Below are 16,885 nucleotides of genomic sequence, written 5' to 3'. Positions count from 1 at the left end.
ATCTTTTCACGCTGTGTGGGGGTTTGGAGTGGGCGCCACGTGCTGCGGGGCCGCGCTCCCCCGCACACAAAGGCTTTACGCCGCCGCCCGGCCGGTGCGCAACTTTCCCTGCCCCGCAGCGAACAACGGCCGCCCGCCCCTCCCGCCTGACAGCGCCTTCCGCGCCGCTCCCCCGCAAAGTTTGCGGCCGGCCTCCTCCGAGCCGGGGAACGCCCGCGATCCGCCGCGGGGCCATGTTGGGGTCGGCGTCGGCTCCGGCCAGCCCTGTGCACTGAGAGCGGGACGGAGCGGCCGCGAACAAAGAACTTCTCTCCCCGCCGGGTACGTACCTGCCGCCGCCGAGCCCGAGCGGGCCGCGGTTCCCCACGCAGGGCCAGCGGGGCACGCCGCGAGCCGAGCCGGGGCGGCGCGGTGCGGTCCCGTCCCTGCCCTCCCTGCCCGGGCGTGCGCGCCGATCCGACATCGGCCGCGGCGATCTTGTAATCCGATCCCTTCTGACTCACTCGCACCGACTGACATTTCTGATTTGGTTCGACAAAAAGAGCGGGGCGAAAGGAGGGAAGGAAAAAAGAGAGGCGAGCGGCCCCCGCCGCCCCGCGTCCGGCGTTTCGGGACGACCTCCCGCTCCGTCCCGACCTCCCGCTCCGTCCCGCGCCCGGCAGCCGAGAAGGAGCTGAAAGCACGGTGCGCGGTACTCACGTGTCGGAAAAGTTGTCCGTCCCGCCGCTCTCCGACTCGCGCGGATGTCTCGCAGCGCCCGCCGCCCCCTCCGCCGAGCGCTGCCCTCTGGCCCGGAGCGGGGCCAGGCTCTTTGGGGATAACTCCTAGTAATCCCCGCTCCCTCCACCGAACTTTCCCCCTCCCTCCCCTCGCAGCCGGCGGGCTTTGCCTTCCCCGTCCCTCGGGCCGGACTCGCTCCGGCCGGGGAGCGGATGGCGGGGCGCTGACGGCGGGCTGCGGGCTGCGCCCGGGGCTGCGGGTCGGGCCGCGGCCTGCCGGGCTGCGAGGCGCGCTCTCGGCATGACACCCCCGCTCCCCCTTCCTTCTCCTCCTCCTCCTCCTCCTCCTCCCCCCGCCATCCCCCGGCCCGGCCCGGCCCGCCCCGGCGGCGGCCCGAAGGCGGCGACGGCCCGCCCACAGCCGGCAGGCGGCGGCGGGCCCCCCCGGCCGGCCCCTCCGCGCCGATCGCTCCCCTAGCCTCTCTCCTCCTCTCCCGTTCCATCCTTCGGGCCGTCCTCCGTCCCCAGCCGGACGGCCTCCTTCCCCTGCCCCAAAACCGGGGCTTTCTGGAGGAAACGCATCCCCTGAGCAGGTTTTCCCCGTGTGCGGGATTCACTTTTCGCCCTGGTACCTCGGGCTTCCCTGAGCGACAGACTTACAGGAAAGTTTCACCCAAGTCACTGCACTCCACCAAATAGCGCTCTGAGGACAAAACGTGAGCCCACGGCGGAGGTGAAAGGTGCCTCTCCTCACCCCCAGCTCCTCGATGTCCCAGTCTGCCCCATCCCTGCTTCCCGCGCACAGAATAGTACACAAACAGCAGCAACAGGTAGCCAAAGAGCACAGAACTTAATGCTTCCTATATCTTTCAGGAAACCCTGCATCTCCACAAGACGCCTTCTTTACTTCTTCCAGTAATGCAGATCTCTCTCCTGATGAGAGAAGCCTGAAAAAAAGGTGTATGAGCATTATTGCAGCCAGTTTCCATCAAGTCAGGCAGGGTCTGGGTCTCAGGAAAAGTGTGTGTTTTTAAGTTGTTGCCATCACAGTGTCAGATACTTCATATACACCTTTTTCATAACCCGGCTTACAACAGAGACAAGTAAAGATTTGTTACCAGTGTCGATGATTCAACAAGGTACCAGAAGCTCAGGCTACCCCAAGCAGTTGACAGGTTCCACAAAAATCAATGGTACTTGAAGACAGGCCTGCTCACTATCTGAAAATGAACAACCAGCCTTTGACACCAGTATTTGATAAAGCTTCCCTTAATATTGCCATTGAAAACGTTCTGCATCCTATTACAAAACAAAGCTGTAGTTAAGGTTTGGGGCACCTCAGTTCACAGCTTTTTTATAAACCGAGAGAAGGCAACCTTATCATCGCCACCAGATCTCTGAGTTTCCTCAGTGGTTTGTATTTTTTTTTTCCACCTGGAAATCTCTGCAGAAGGATGGCTTTGGGGAAGCGCCTGTAATTTACAGATGCCCCGATTGCACAGGCCGTGCTGGGCACATTTGTGCATCTGTTCCTCAGCGCCAGATGTACTCCTGACTTTTTGGGACAGACACACGGCACTCAGATGCTCTCACGGCCAGGTACAAGACGTCTGACCTGCCAAGATCTTGGGCACACCGGAGAGATGCAGGCAGGTGCTGGCTTGCAGCAGAGAGGACCGCAGTCTGGGAGCCTGCGATTTCACAGCATACCAATGGGCAAACCTGTCCCTGCCCCAAATGAGCAGCGCACGGTTGCTCAACCAATGCTGCTGACAGGCTCAGGGCTACACAGGAAGAGGCATGTGCCACAGCCATATCTGAACAAAGACATTAAAAGCTTATATTATTCCACCTTTTTCATCCCGTGCGACTTCCTTTTTGACTCTTGGGAAAATGTGAGCTGCCTTGTGAAAGTACAATAATAGTGATATTGCACTGTTTTGGCCTAGATATAGCCATATAAACAGGACAGAAGGGGAGGGCTCAGCATCTTTAGTTAGACCTCTGTATCACTTTAAGAGTTATATGGTTCTTTCAACTTACTGATCCCTCTTTTCTTTTCCTATGTGTTGCCAATTCCTTCATATTTTTGCAGTCCTTTTTTTTTTTTTTTTTTTTTTTTTTACCCCACCCTTTTTTAAGTTTGGATAATGAAAGCCTGCAGAAATAACAGGGGAAATTAACCTATGTAAAAAGTGTTACCATATACTTGAAACAAATTAGTGGGGAAAAATCTGTTCATCTAACCATTTATCGTTCGGAATTAATAATCTGAAGATGTTAATTTTGACAGTAGGTAGAACAGAAGTTCAGATGGGCACGATTTGAAGTTGAGGGTAGCAGCTCGGATTGGTATGACTTAAACTTTCAAAAAAAAAGAAGTGCTGTTTCCTGGGATTTTTGTCATCTTATGCCATAAAAGTATATTTTGCCCTTTTAAAAAAAATCTAATTCACAGTTCAAGGCACAGGTTTCTGATTTTAATAAAATAAAAGAAAACCCTCAGCTCCCCCATCAAAATTAAGACAGTCAAGAAATGTTAAAACCTAAAGAGCAGTTAACAGTTGTTTGAGCTCTGCTTGTGGAAAATAAAATAAAAAAAAAATAAAAACAAAAAGAACAGAAAGATTTCTGATGTATTCCCGAGCAGCAAAAGTCTTGAGAGAAGAGAAACACAGAAAAAACAACCAAGTTTCCTGCTTGCGCCTGTCTGAATGGCCAGACCAAGCAGGAAATAAGAGATGAAGGGAAGAGGGTGACATTTGCCATTTGAAACATATTGTAAATGTTTCAACACCTTGACAATGAGGCACATAACAGAAGCTCAGAGCATCCAAGACCCTTCAGCTCCACAAAATGAAAATGGGCAGCTCTGTGGAGAGAGTTGCCTTTCTTAAAACCTTTCATGTCTGCTTCAGAGGAATCAAACTTGAAAGAAGAGCAAAGACAAAAAGTATTATTAATAAAATGTATTGACTTATCCACACATCTAGATTGCCCCTCCAAGAGAACCAGAACTGTGAGACTTGTCTATGATGCATCCTTGCAAAGAGGAATTCCCTCACGCAGAAGACCTGCCAGTCAGTGCCAAAACCCATCTCTGACAGAAGATACCACAGCCACAGGGCATTTCTGCCCAAAACAGCATCACCTACAATCCTTGTGCATTTCTGCAGCCTGCCTTATGTCCCCACTTCTTCTCTGCCCCTGCCTTGAAAAATATAGGCCTCCAGGCTCTGCAATTGTATTTCCCTTTTGCAGCAGTTGTTGTTCAAGGAAAGCACAATCATGTACAGGCGTTGTGCTGACAGCAGCTTCAATGCAGAAGACCTGATACTAAGTCACACCGAGAATCGATCTCCACCCCCAGTTGCACCACACTCCACTTCTTCTCCACTGACAGTGAGTACTCAGCCTCTGGAGATCTTCAGCACTGCTGGAACCTTTTATTCTTTTGGTTCCCCACTTCACCTCACAAACATCATTTGAAGCATCAGCACCCAGGTCCTCATGGGCAGCCGGGCACCCAGCCTGCTGTTGCTGGTTATCCAGTCAAGTGTCACCCCCTAGCAGACAAAGCTATCATGACATGGTTTTGCCAACAAGAAAATTGGGATAAATTCTGTGAAATGGCTACATCTGCTGTGTTTTACCACAGATTTACCAGGCAACCCCAGGAAGCACAAGTGATGTGCTAGGATACGGAGCAATAGCATCAATTTATGCATTTATGCATTTATGCAATATCCATGGAGCAGTAGCCATTACACGAGAACTTGACCAGCAAGTCTCACTCCCACCCATGCAACCTGCTTGTTGCAGGACTGTCTGTTCAGTGCAGCAGAGAGGTCTCAGGAGGTAGCTGGTGGAAGGAAAATAGGGGTATGAGGTGTTAGCATGAGGGAATCCTCAAAATCTACATGAGGAGCAGCTGGGGACATAGAGAAGGGTGCATGGCCAAAGGTGAGATGTACAGCTTGTATTTGGAGATCACAGAATTTGGGAGGGATATAATGTCCAGGGCAAAAACCCTAGCTGTAAAACAAACAGGGAAATGTAAGGAAGATAAATGGGTAGATTGCTCTTAAGTAGGGAAAGAACCAGTTCTTCTCCAATGAAGAACCAGTTCTTCTCCTGGCTTTGAGCTGTATTATGTACCACTGCAGACTAAGAGAATTTGATCTAAATCAGCTCTTCAGCAGAAACCAAATCTCTTTGGCAGCATAGTATTTATTACATTCTTGAAGGAAAACTGGGTAATGGGCTACTGAACATTAAAATAAAACTCTGGAACCAACATCATGATTTTTCTTACAGTGTGCCTGAAACTTTTTACCTTTCCAGACTAATAACAAAATACTGCAACATCATCATGTTGTGGGACACACTTAAACTTACATAAATATTATTAGACAGGGAATTATTAGTCAGGAAAGTTTTGTGGTTTTTTGTTTTTTTTTTTCTTGATTGTAATTCACTGCATTTCAATTATGTTCTAAGATCAAACTGATCCTATGAATTTGACTATCATTTTCAAAAATCCTTTTACTGACACATGCCAGTTTTCAGCACAATTTTTTGTTTTGCTTTAAATTCACTTCATTATTTGTTGGTTTTTTTTTTTTTTAATCGTTATTACTGGCATTGAAAAAAAAATGGAAAATTATTGGGAAATATCTGGATTTTTCAGTATAGCAATCATCATTCAAGAGTCTGAATTTTCCATTTTTCTCACTATTTTCTCACCATAGCCCTTCACAGGCCACAACACACATAATCATTTCCCGTGATCCGCAGTGAGGAAACTATGTCTGCTTTCTCTATTAACTTCAGGGACCCTGCTAGATTTCAGTGGAAGAAAGACTGATCTCTAGTGATCAGGATTGTCTCTCCACTGTATAAGATCATCTCTTATCCACCATCCTCTTCCTCTGGTTGTTTGATCTAGATAATCTAGCCAGCTGTTTATACCCTCGCTATCAGCAGGTTTGAATGCCTTGCAATAAAATTAATGGGTCGAGGCCCAGTGATTTTTTTATCTCCTTTAATCTTAAAGATGTAAGGATATCCTTTCTATTTATTCTTATTAGCCTTGCTGCGATTCCTAATGGAAAGCTGGGGCTTACACATGGACTAAAAGAGCATTGGTTTCTGCAGGATCTTCTGTTCTTGTGAGCTGGCTGCAGAGAAAGCCTGAGCCCAACAGCTCTTAAGCATAAACTTCAGTTCAATATACTTCTACCCTCTCTGATTTTAATATATAGTTGCATTAAAGCACTTTGTTATTACGAATGTCAGCTTCATAAGAAGAATGTTTTCTTCTTCTTCCAAGAAACTCAAACTTTTTTGTGTGTGTGTGCTCTTTTAGTCTGTGGCCATAAATGTATCCAAGAAAGAGGCACAGGGAGTTTCCTTTGTTTGCTATTTAAGAGCACACATACGTGTAAATTGTCAGAGAAGAAGCACACAGGGAAAAACAAAGTCTGTCAAACAAGTTGCTGCCAGTAAAGACGCCAAAATCATAAAAATCCACATAGAACAAGCGTAAATAGTTTATCTCCTTTTTACCACACTATAAAAAGAAAAGGAATTGCTAATGGTGCTGATATTTATATTGGTATAATTAGATAAATCATCATTAATATCCCCTCTAAATGACCTGGGATACTTTCAGTCTCTCTCAAGGGAATTATTTCAGCTTCTCTCCAGACTGCGTGGCTGGGCTATACAGGAAAGAATTTAGCAGCATTTTGCAAGTCACAAGCCTTTCTGCAGGAGATGGAGTTTATAGACTTTTCTCCTGGCAGAATTTAAACCCGTTCTTTGAATGAAATAATCCGTATCAGAAAAAAAAAGACAGTTTTCCTAGCATATCCAGTCCTGCTCCAACACTGCCTGGTGTAGCTGTGTCAGTCATGGGTGGGAAATATCACAAACACAAAGGATCTGTCAAAATGCCTTTTTTTTTTCCTCTTTTTTCCCCAATTGTTGATGCAGTGAATTGGAAATACGCATTTTGAGGTAAAACATGGCATTCAGACACTCCCCTAGGAAATGACTAGATTCTTTTCCCATAAGCCTTAAATCTACTAGCCCATATTTTAAAGTTAAAGTATTCTCAAATACCGTGGAAAGCTTGCAGTCTTCAGATTTTTCATCAGCCTCTTAAATAATTACTGTACTATCTGGGGTTTGTCCATTTTCATAGTTCAAATTCAAGGTATTTATCTGCTTTTTTTAAATTGCAACAGGAAAAACTGAGCATCCAAGTCATTTCATTGTAGCTACACGTAACTACGCTTACTATTTTCTTAATATCTCTTTGGTAAGGATTTAATGCTTTGCTACTGCTCAGGTTATCCCCAGTTGTCCCAGGCAAAGTATGAAAATAGCATCTGCCCATTAGACAGCTTTCCACATGCATTCAGAAGTCCCTGAGAGCTGCTTGTTTATCCTTTGTGGCCACCTGGGTGCAGACTCAAATCTCATCAGCACCCAAGCCAGTTTACTGGTCTTAATCTTCAATTCCCAGTGGACAGTTGTTTTTGCAGAAAGATTCTGTGCAACACATTTGATGATAACTGGATAGGAGATATCTGAGATTAGTGAATCTGGGGCATGAATTGCTCTTCCACGGGGCATGAATTGCTCTTCCACCAAGACCTCATGTGATCTATCCATATCTACCTCTCTTAATCTCCCAGTCTCACATCTATCTCTCTGTACCAGTTGCTGGCTTAGTCCTATTGTGAACGGGGCACTGAGCTGTACACCCACCAAATGGATCAAATAAAATGCCTGTATCGCACCAGATGACAATTTGGAAGGACTGTCAGTGAATTTATTCCCACCACGACCTCTGGTATCATGTTCTGAATCAGGCTACGGCCCAGAAATGCAGTAAACCTAGCTTCACATCTTCTAGTGATGGATGAAAAATGCTATGCAACTTCAATGTAAAGTTATTGTCGGTAGAAAATTAGTACCTCATGAAACACTAACAAGTTTGAACAGTTGGGATTTATATCAGGTCAGGTATTTTTTCTTCAGCTGCAGTCAGCATATCTGTATTCCACAGAGGAATGGTGAAGGACTCACGGCAGGTCACATTGTCACCGGTGTGATATGTGGCTGCATAAAGCGCTCAGTAACTGCAGATGACAAAAGTCACATGCTTAAATATGCATGCATATGCATCTACACAAATGCTTTCATAGCCTCTGATTTTTCCTATGGTTATTTTTCCTTGCATGTAATTTACGTCAGATTGTTTGAGCCCTCCATTCTCCTTGCCTGGAAAAAAAAAAAGCGTTCATGGGGGGGAGGAATTGGCTGTTCTGATCCTGAGGTATGGCCCCCTTTTGAAAATAGCCTCATAATCAGTTCTTTGATGTTACTTTTAAAAATTTCTTAGGCAAAAATTAAAAAAAAAAAAAAAAAAGACTCTGTAAAATACACTATTGTTCTTCCTGTCTATTATTTCAGGCCCAGAAGACTAAGAAGACAGTTTTCAATATCACAATGAATTAGCTTTGTTTCTCCCTAGATCTAGCGAGCAAAGGCACACAAGAAAGCATGCAGGGATTTTGGGAAGAGGAGGCTATGATCCACCCACCTTTCACCATGCAAAGTCACAGAAGTGCTTTGTAGAAGTTTGTATACGAGTCCTGTGGTGCAAAACCAGCTGCCTTCAGCACCAATGATCCCGTGAATGGCAAACCCTATCACTAGTGTTCTGAAGTCAAGCACGCTGCCAGGTAATGAACTTCATAGTAGTTTTCAAGCCCTAAATGAGAGCAGATACCATATTTTGATTCAGCAGTCATTTTTACCTTTTGTGTCAAGTACATATCTTGTCTCTCCAGTCAGTAGTAACGTTCTCACCTTTCATTCCATAGCACTGAAGTTGGTGGAATTTTTGCCATAGTCGTGGATGGGCATAAGGAATGTAGCTAAATCTTTTGAATTTACATTTAAAGTAGATATTCATGTTCAGTATTTTTGCAGGACTTCTCCCTAAAGAAGTTACTTGGAAAATAAGGAGCAGGAGAACAGCGTTTTCTTTATGAAATTATGATACTTTGTCAACTTGTCTCCAATTTGTCAACTGTTGGCAAGTTAATCTAAAAAATACCTAATAGTTTGGAAGAGCTTTGTGTTATTTTGCTTGAACCTAAAAGGTTTCAGTCCTGCAGTGCTCAAGCAAACAAAAAGTCTGTGAAATTTTCCTTGAATAAACATTTCAGGCTGGTGCTAACTTGTTATTGGTACTGACACATCCCAGCAATTGGCCAACCAGGGAAACACCAGACAAAGAAAACAATGTAAGATGTGCTATAATATATAGTCCTGCCTTTCAGGCCAGTAAGGCAAAACCAAACACAGGTTTTGAAAAAAATCACAAGAATTACAGTATTTTTAGGCAGGAGGAACCACTTCAAGGTCTGTACATTTACCCAGCACAGTAAGATCAGTGCTCCTTTAAAGGCACTAAGAATTTTTTACAATGGAGACCAACAATGGTTTTATGATTATCAAAATCATTTCAAGTAAAGACCAAAAATAAAGAGAAAAAACAAGCTTGCAGAATATCTCAGAATGAAAAAATAAGTTATCAAGAATATGAGAAACTGGAAAAAAAAAATGCATGCCACACAGAATGGTTTCGCATATTCATTTTACACTCATCAGTTCTGCAAAATCTAAAGGAAGAATGACAAGTGCTATAAGTGCATGTCCACCCTGTGTTCACTGTAAGCTTTACTTTTTTTCCTTTCAAAAGATGTAGCCACGGTGTGGATGAGTGATTTCTTTTTCTTTTTCTTTATTTATTATCCTATTCTCTCAAATTAATTCTGTCCTTATATCTTCCTTTCAATTACTACTGGAGTTAATTGAGGGCTGCTCTAAAAGCAATGCCTCCTGTTTTATTATGTTGGCCCACAATGTCAGAGGCGGATGTTGGTGGTATGGCAGTAGAAGCTGGACCTTCCTGTCAAAATTGCAATGCATGTTGTTGCCATGTGATGACTGGCAGCAGAAGGGCATCTAAACTACTTTCATTTAAATATGGCTTTCTGGATATGCAGTACTGCTTGGTGCATAATCATAATAAAGTAACATCAGGGTGTTTGCAACCAATAAATTTGTGTCTCATCTTTATGAGATGTGCTTAAAAAATAAAACCAAAATACAACTTAAATCTCTTTAGTTCATTTTGGTTATTCAGTATGGCAAAGATTCCTTGGTGAAGAGAATGCCAAAAAATAGAAACTGCTAGGCTAAGAAGTTTTACTTCATGGTTTCATAGGCAGGGAAGATACAGCAAAGGCAGAATGGTAGCCAATGCTCACACGGTTCTGGGATCTTGATTTTGAACAGAAATATATAAATACTCATGAAAAGCCATACGATGTAGTGGAATGTTTGAGTGAAGAATTGAAAGTCTGAGGATGCTGTACAAGTGAATTTAAGAAGGTTGATGGGTACTTTTCATTTTTGTATATGAAGCAGAAGAAATTTATATGCAGAAAGCATATACATATAAATATAAATAAGGTTCATATCATTACTAGATGAGAGAACTCTACTTATCTTTCACTATATACAGCTTCATGACAACCCACACCGTGGCCCAGGCTTAAATAAGATCAGCTAATGTGTGGAAAACATGAAACTAAAGAAACAATGCTGGTAAATAGACAAGAGCTTTGTGGAGAATTTATAGCTGTGATATTGTTTCCATCCTCTAAACATGTATATGCAGATAACATTTGATCAGTGCAGATCAATGTTCAGAAGAGCTTCTTCACTTATACTTAATAGCAGAGATCATGTTTACTCCACTTAAAGAAGCTAAAAGCTCATCCCTCAGGTTGGACTTCTCATCTCGACAATCTTGACAGCTGTGATTTACCCCTGCTGGAACAGGTGACTAAGGCAAGGTAGATCAATCAGTCTTTGGAAATCCAGGGCTGTTTTGTCTTGCTGACTGCAAGGAATTCACTGGAAGAGGGTAGGTGCAGGCACTCAGACCAATCCCACCTGGGCTCTGACTTTCCAGCTACCTTAGCAGTGCTTTCTAGGATCTGTGCCTCTTTCCTGGCAGCCAATGACCTCGACTGTGACTTCTGCATCTGCCCTCTTTACCTCTGCCTGATGAAAGTGCCCCATACAATACTCCTACTATGATAACATAAATAGAACCCTATTCATGAAGCCTCAGCAGTATAGACTACCACAAGCACAACAAGCCCGTTCCTTGTCTTCTATGCTTACTTCCTGAAGAATCCCAAGGAACATAAGATTCCTCCATTTAGTGCAGCTGAAAAACCTACCAAATGCTCAGAAGTGATAACTGCAATAATGACATTACTCCTCAGACACTCTGGAGCCTATTAGAGTGAACTTTGTTTGTATAGGAAACTAGGGTAATGCAGCACTGCAAAACAATCTTCACTGTCTTCTGCTCCAACCACAAAGCTGCGAGCTTCTACCTGCCATCTCCATACATGGAAGGGAAGAGAAGCACAAGCAGTTCAAAATATGCAGAAAACCTCCACCCATCAAGGCAGACCTCCAAAGTCTGTGTGCAGTAAGACAATGAACAGGGTTTACTCATCTCCACAGAGCTTGGAAAAGGTAGTGCTTATCAGCGTTATGTTGGAGGAATTGTTCTGGAGTAGAGAAAAGCTTAATTTATGGTTATGCTCCCCAGATACCATTTAGCAGGCTAAAGCATGATTAATTTGTTCTGCCATTTTGGGTGTGAGAGGGTGTGCTGAGCCCAGATATCTGAGCAGCCTAATATCACTCACTATATCAAACCATTCAAAGTTCCTTCTTCCACAGCTCAGCCTGTGCAAGGAGGTTACAGTTAGCAATCTACCTTTGGTGTATGATCTGAGATGAAATTTTATTGCTCCTTATCTCTATTCGTAAAGAACAGAAGCAATAGCCAGAGAACACACACTTTATTAAGAATTTCTTGGGTCATATATAAATTCTTTTGGTATTGATATTCTTTATACCACACAAAGAGCAGCGTAACTTTATGGTCTAACCAAGACAATTTCCATGGAGCAGGGAGAAAATGTGTTGGCTTCAGAATCACAGATGCATTATACATTTACATACAGTATTCCAGAGAGCTTTTTATAAGCCCAGGTATCAAACTGTGATTGACTGTTGCGTTCTGCTCTTTCTGCCAGGGTGAAGATCGGTGGGCCATATTCTACAGCCCTTGTTCAGTTGCCTCTCTGTGTTTTACTGCCTAAGTCTGGGAGACATCAGTGAGGAAGCTTCTTCCAGCCAGAAAAGATGAATAAAGACTTCAAAAAATAGCCCTGTACTTGGTCTGTTATCTATTCAAAATGTGTTCAGACTTGCAGTAACAGTATGAAGCTGTAGCTTCTCCAGATCCCCAGTTTCAAACAGCATAGATGGAAATGCAGAGGCAGATGAGCAGCAGCAACTCTTTCTGTGTCCCAGGTAGGAAAAGATCAAAACAGGCCCTTTTCTGAAGGGAAGGAAGAGGTCTGGCCTCTTTTCCAAGTGTGTAAAGAGGAAAACGTCCCATGTCCTGCATGTGGCAGCCATGGGCCCCTGGGGTAGGAAGGAATGTGAGCGGCCCTGCTCCCCTGGTCTCCGCACACAGCTCACTCTTGTACATGGTGCAGTGCATGGGATCCATCCTTGCAGCTGGGCCAGCCTCAGGATGCTGTGAGCTTTACAAATGCAAGCCTATGCCAGCTCCTTGTGCCCAGTGTAAGCCACAAGCAGATCTCTGCATCTTGAGCCAGCTACCATGATCGTCCAAGACAGGGCTGTGGTGAGGGTGGGTGAGGCGGTGGTGAGTCTGGAGGTGATGCATGGATGAATCATGGGAATGAGGTCTGCTTTGGAGAAAAGGTAACCAGAGATAAATGTGAGGGAAAACGTCCTTCTCAATTAGTGTTGAATTCCAGCTATACAGCAAGAAGTGGAAAGCTAACCCAAGCTGTGAACATGAGTAATAAATGGGTACACACCCTTCCAAAGTGGCAGATATTATCCCCATGTTATTGTTTTCCCCATGTTATTACCAGCGACGCAGTCTTATCTGGATGGCTCTGCAGCCAGCTGGCCTTCCTCCAGGCCCCAGCCTCGCATGCCAGGGGAGACAATCAACTCTCCTAGCCAAACTGCAAAAGACAAAAACATAGAGTTGTGTTTCATCTGCAAAGCTGAAGACAAAAAGCAATCCACGAGTCCCACGAATCTGCCTGATTGACACAAAAACTTATTCTTTAAAGAGGGTCTGGCAAAAGTGAATGGGAAACCCTCGTGTATTTAGGGTCAGGCAGAGAATGGACATCTTGGTCTGGCCCACAGTGAAGTCTGTAGTGAGCTGGAGGGCACACACACGGAACTGTGCCTCCATCAGTCTCTCTTACACTTATTCTCATAGTACTGGTGAAGCTTCTTCTGCTTATGGAGGAAGTGCCTGAGTGTGTTCCTACTTATACAACAAACATGTAGTGATTTTCACTACATGTCAAGCTGATGTTTTTCATGAGTAGACTCAGAGGATTTACTCACAACCAATTTCGGTGTCACTGCATCCATGTACATGAGCAGTATGTTTGGCTCAGAATCTCCTCAGGAGGTGTATTAGTCAGACAGTAGATCAAAAGCAACACAGATAAACAAGAGAGAGATAAAATATCGTCTCTAGAAGTCTGTGAGCATTTCTACGGAAGAAATACCACCATTGGGATGTTCTTTAACATGAAGATGTGTCATTACTCAGATGTTTAATTCAGAGTGTACAATAATAAATACAAATAAGCACTTTTAAGACTCTGGTTAACAATCTTCAGGGCAATTCACTACACTATTATTTTTCCCAAGGCAAGAAAGTTGTATTTGCATTCATATTTTCTTATTATCAGCACTTTATATTTTCAGCCAAATGCTCCATAAAACTGAGTATCCTTAGGTCCTACAGAAGAGAGGAGCACCCTGGAGGGAGGATGGCCAAACTCATGGCACAAATGGGCACTCATTTATGCAGTTAATGCACAACACACTCACTTATTGCAGCTAATCTGTCTAAGGGATGGTTGTACACAATCAGACAATACAATGGCATAACTGTCAAAGTCATTCTTTTTACATCTTTAAAAGGTGTCTTTTGGAAAGAAAAAAAAAGAAAAAAAAGCTTTTTAATAAATATTTTAATAGGCATAATGAAATTCTGCCCAAAATATCCACAGAGGACACTCAGTAGGAACCTGGTCAGTCTTTATAGGAAGCCCACTTTCATGCAGATGCTGGTTTGCACTCACCATAAACAAGTTTGCTGTGTCTGCTCACACAAACTCTCTCTTTCCTTCCTCCTGCAATCTACAGCACCTCTGGTACATCTGGAGCTTCTTAATTCATTTATATTCCACACTCTGTCTGCTTACTTCCCTGGCAGCTTTTACCCCATTTCTCACAATGGGAAGAGCTCTTAAAACCTTGTGGGCAGTAACACGACTGCTGGGGCCAGAAAAGGAAATTCGGCTCCAAACACAGAGATGGGGAAGTGTCTGGTGACTGGAGGGGTTCATTAGGGAGTGATGGAAAGTGTTAGGGGTGGAAGGAGGAGAGAAGGCGTAGAAATAGAAGGGAGTCAGACATCTGGTTGGAAAACTCAGGAAATGTTAAAGCAAGAAAAAAAAAAAGGTTAAAAATACATTAGTCCACAGCTGACCCATTTTCACGAGTTGGTTACAGCTGTAGGATGAATTTGGGCTGAAGGGGTGGGCTAGCGCATGAAGAACTGGAAGACTTTAATCTTAAAAAGCAAACGCAGTGGGAAGGGAATGCGTATTCTTTTGCTTTGACTAATTTCTTTCGCCTTTGCTTTTTTCAGTAAGTCCTGGCAGGGATTTGCTCTGCCAGGGGCACTTGGCTGTGCAACTCTTCTCAGGTTACACCGGTCCTGTTTCCAGCTGCAAACAGGCTCGAGGGCATTGCTGAACCGATGGGAAGAGCTTTGCTGGGGGTATGGTCAGACGGTGATGACCCAGGCAACTAAAATGCATGGAAAGAACACATATTTTCTGCAGACAGATACCACTTTTCTGAGTATGCTGCCATGAAATGACTCTGTGCCGCATCAAGAGGCAGCCGTGGTGCAGCTGCTACAAACACTTTGAAAGAGCCCCTTTGTTTAGATACTAGGAGTTTAAACTTCATTCTCCTAACCTGTCAGGTTCTAGTTATAGTTTTTTTCTGGAGAAAACATTACCAGTTTTTGCATTTTTATAAACTCTTGCTTCTAATATTTTTCTTCCTTTAGCTATTTAAGTTCCTTTTTTTTCTTTTTTTTTTTTCTTTTTCTTTTTTTTTTTCATGCTTATTTGAATTTTGTCCAAAGAAATTAATTAAACTTGAAGGACGTGATATTTGCTTCTTGTTTCAACCTCTTTCCCAGATTCCTGCTGCTGGGCGTTGCCCTTAATTAACAGCATTTTTGTTTGAAATCACATACTTAATGATCCCCGTGTTCTCACTCTTTTGTTTGGCTTAGCTTCTTTCCTACTTCCTTGTTCCGTTTCTTTATTTTTGTTTGTTTTGTTGTTGTTTAAAAGTTGTTTATTTATTTGCAAAGACTGTGCTGTTTATCCAAGTGAATAATTTCTTTAAGTGGAAAAAGAAAAGCCAGGCCAATTTCACTGCTACTTTACTGTCTCAGCTTAATAGCTCTGTGGTTTCTTTTTGTGTGTGTGTGTGTGTGTTTCTAATTCCAGCTGTGCAACACACATCAAACCAGTCTGTCGTTATACTTCTTGGTAAGCTATGCTGCTTAACGTTTCATTTAAAAAACAATTAGTCTTTCTTCCCCTCAAGAAAACAAAATGAAACTACAGTAATATTCTTTCAGTTATACCCAAAGATACTGGATAATTGATTTCCACTGTACATTAAAAAAAGCATTTTTCTGTTTTGTTGGCAACACCGGGCCTTTTTAATGTAATTAATCTCTCAAAAGGTAGAGTGATTCAATTAGGATAACTTTTTAATGGAAATAGCAAGACAGCAAAAGACAGAACTTTGCAAAGTCAGTAGGGTAGTCTTGTGTGACTTCTCCACGAAAGGAAAGCGTCCCACTTTAAATCAACTGAGTTTCATCACTGAAAGGAGGATAGAGCCTAGGGGAATCACCCTGGGGCTGAGCTGCTTGCAAGAATATTTTCTTTCCCACGGTAATTAAATATTATACACTTATATGTATTCCATAAGAAGCCCCATATTGTCCACAACAGCAAACAAAACATTTTTCTAAACAATCTTTGATAAACCCCTTAGGTGTGCAAAGTTAAGAGGAATTCTTGCAATACAGAATTGATGAGTGCAAAATGTGTAAAGGTTTGTTATATCTTGAAAGAAACGTTTGGTCACTGTTTCCTTCCCCGGGAACTCCTCTCTTGCAGCTGGGCAGTAACATGCTGCTGATCTGCTCGGGAGCTGCTGGTGACAGCACCAACATGAGGTGACCTGCTGAGGCCAGTAGCTGGGCAGCAAAGGCAGCACTTCTTTCAGCATCCCTCCTCAACCACCTGCTCTGCAGATGCAGCAGAAAAGCAACTGCTCTTTTTAAGTCTGTGTGAGAATGTATGGTGACTTCACTTATGATTAAGCGACTCGGGCAATGCAAGCTGAAGACTCTGTGGCCTGAAGAAGCTCAGGACTAACACGTATTGGGCTTGAGGCCCCTATCTACTTCAGTAGTATGTACAAGAAGCAACACTTCTTTATGTGATCAAAAATCATCTTCTCTTTCTTATTAGGAGTGAGATAATGTTACTGAAACCAGCAAGAAGCAGTATTTCTACTTACTGTGTTCAAAACCAGTCAGTGTTTAAGGACTGGCTTGAACAGTCCCTACTTGAGCCCCAAAACATCAGAAATCTGCTCTTCATTAAGGTTTTAGGTCATATGCCATTCATCTGTGTGCATGGAAACCTACTGTCGCTGGCTTGAGGGATTAATGTGCAGATCAAAACCAGCATATAGCCTCCTTCGTGCTGGACTTCTCCAGTAAACATATTTCAATCTGAAGCTGTAAATGACTTAAACTTCAAGTCCTGACTGTTCATGTTCCATGCCCAAACCTCCCACTGACACCAATAAGG

At 43.5% G+C, this 16,885-nt stretch overlaps 1 protein-coding gene and 1 long non-coding RNA gene across 3 annotated transcripts in view; one reads left to right on the top strand and one right to left on the bottom strand.

Annotated features, from left to right (window-relative positions):
• GLI3 (GLI family zinc finger 3) overlaps positions 1-785 on the bottom strand; it is a 203,873-nt gene extending 203,088 nt beyond the window's left edge. For both annotated transcript variants that reach the window (XM_042834226.1, XM_042834227.1), the window contains exon 1: positions 700-785. The gene's annotated coding sequence lies outside the window, so the exon portion shown is untranslated. The remainder of the gene's footprint in view (positions 1-699) is intronic.
• On the top strand, positions 227-12,061 carry LOC122168697. The gene is made up of 3 exons (XR_006171326.1): positions 227-321; positions 8,266-8,476; positions 11,930-12,061. It is a non-coding gene; the product is annotated as an uncharacterized LOC122168697 (long non-coding RNA).
• Positions 12,062-16,885: the final 4,824 nt, after the last annotated feature.

Source organism: Centrocercus urophasianus, unplaced genomic scaffold, assembly GCF_019232065.1.
Source record: "Centrocercus urophasianus isolate 14NV4802_14NV808 unplaced genomic scaffold, USGS_Curo_1.0 seq_44, whole genome shotgun sequence".
Lineage (NCBI taxonomy): Eukaryota > Metazoa > Chordata > Aves > Galliformes > Phasianidae > Centrocercus > Centrocercus urophasianus.
This window is presented reverse-complemented; position numbering and strand designations above follow the sequence as displayed.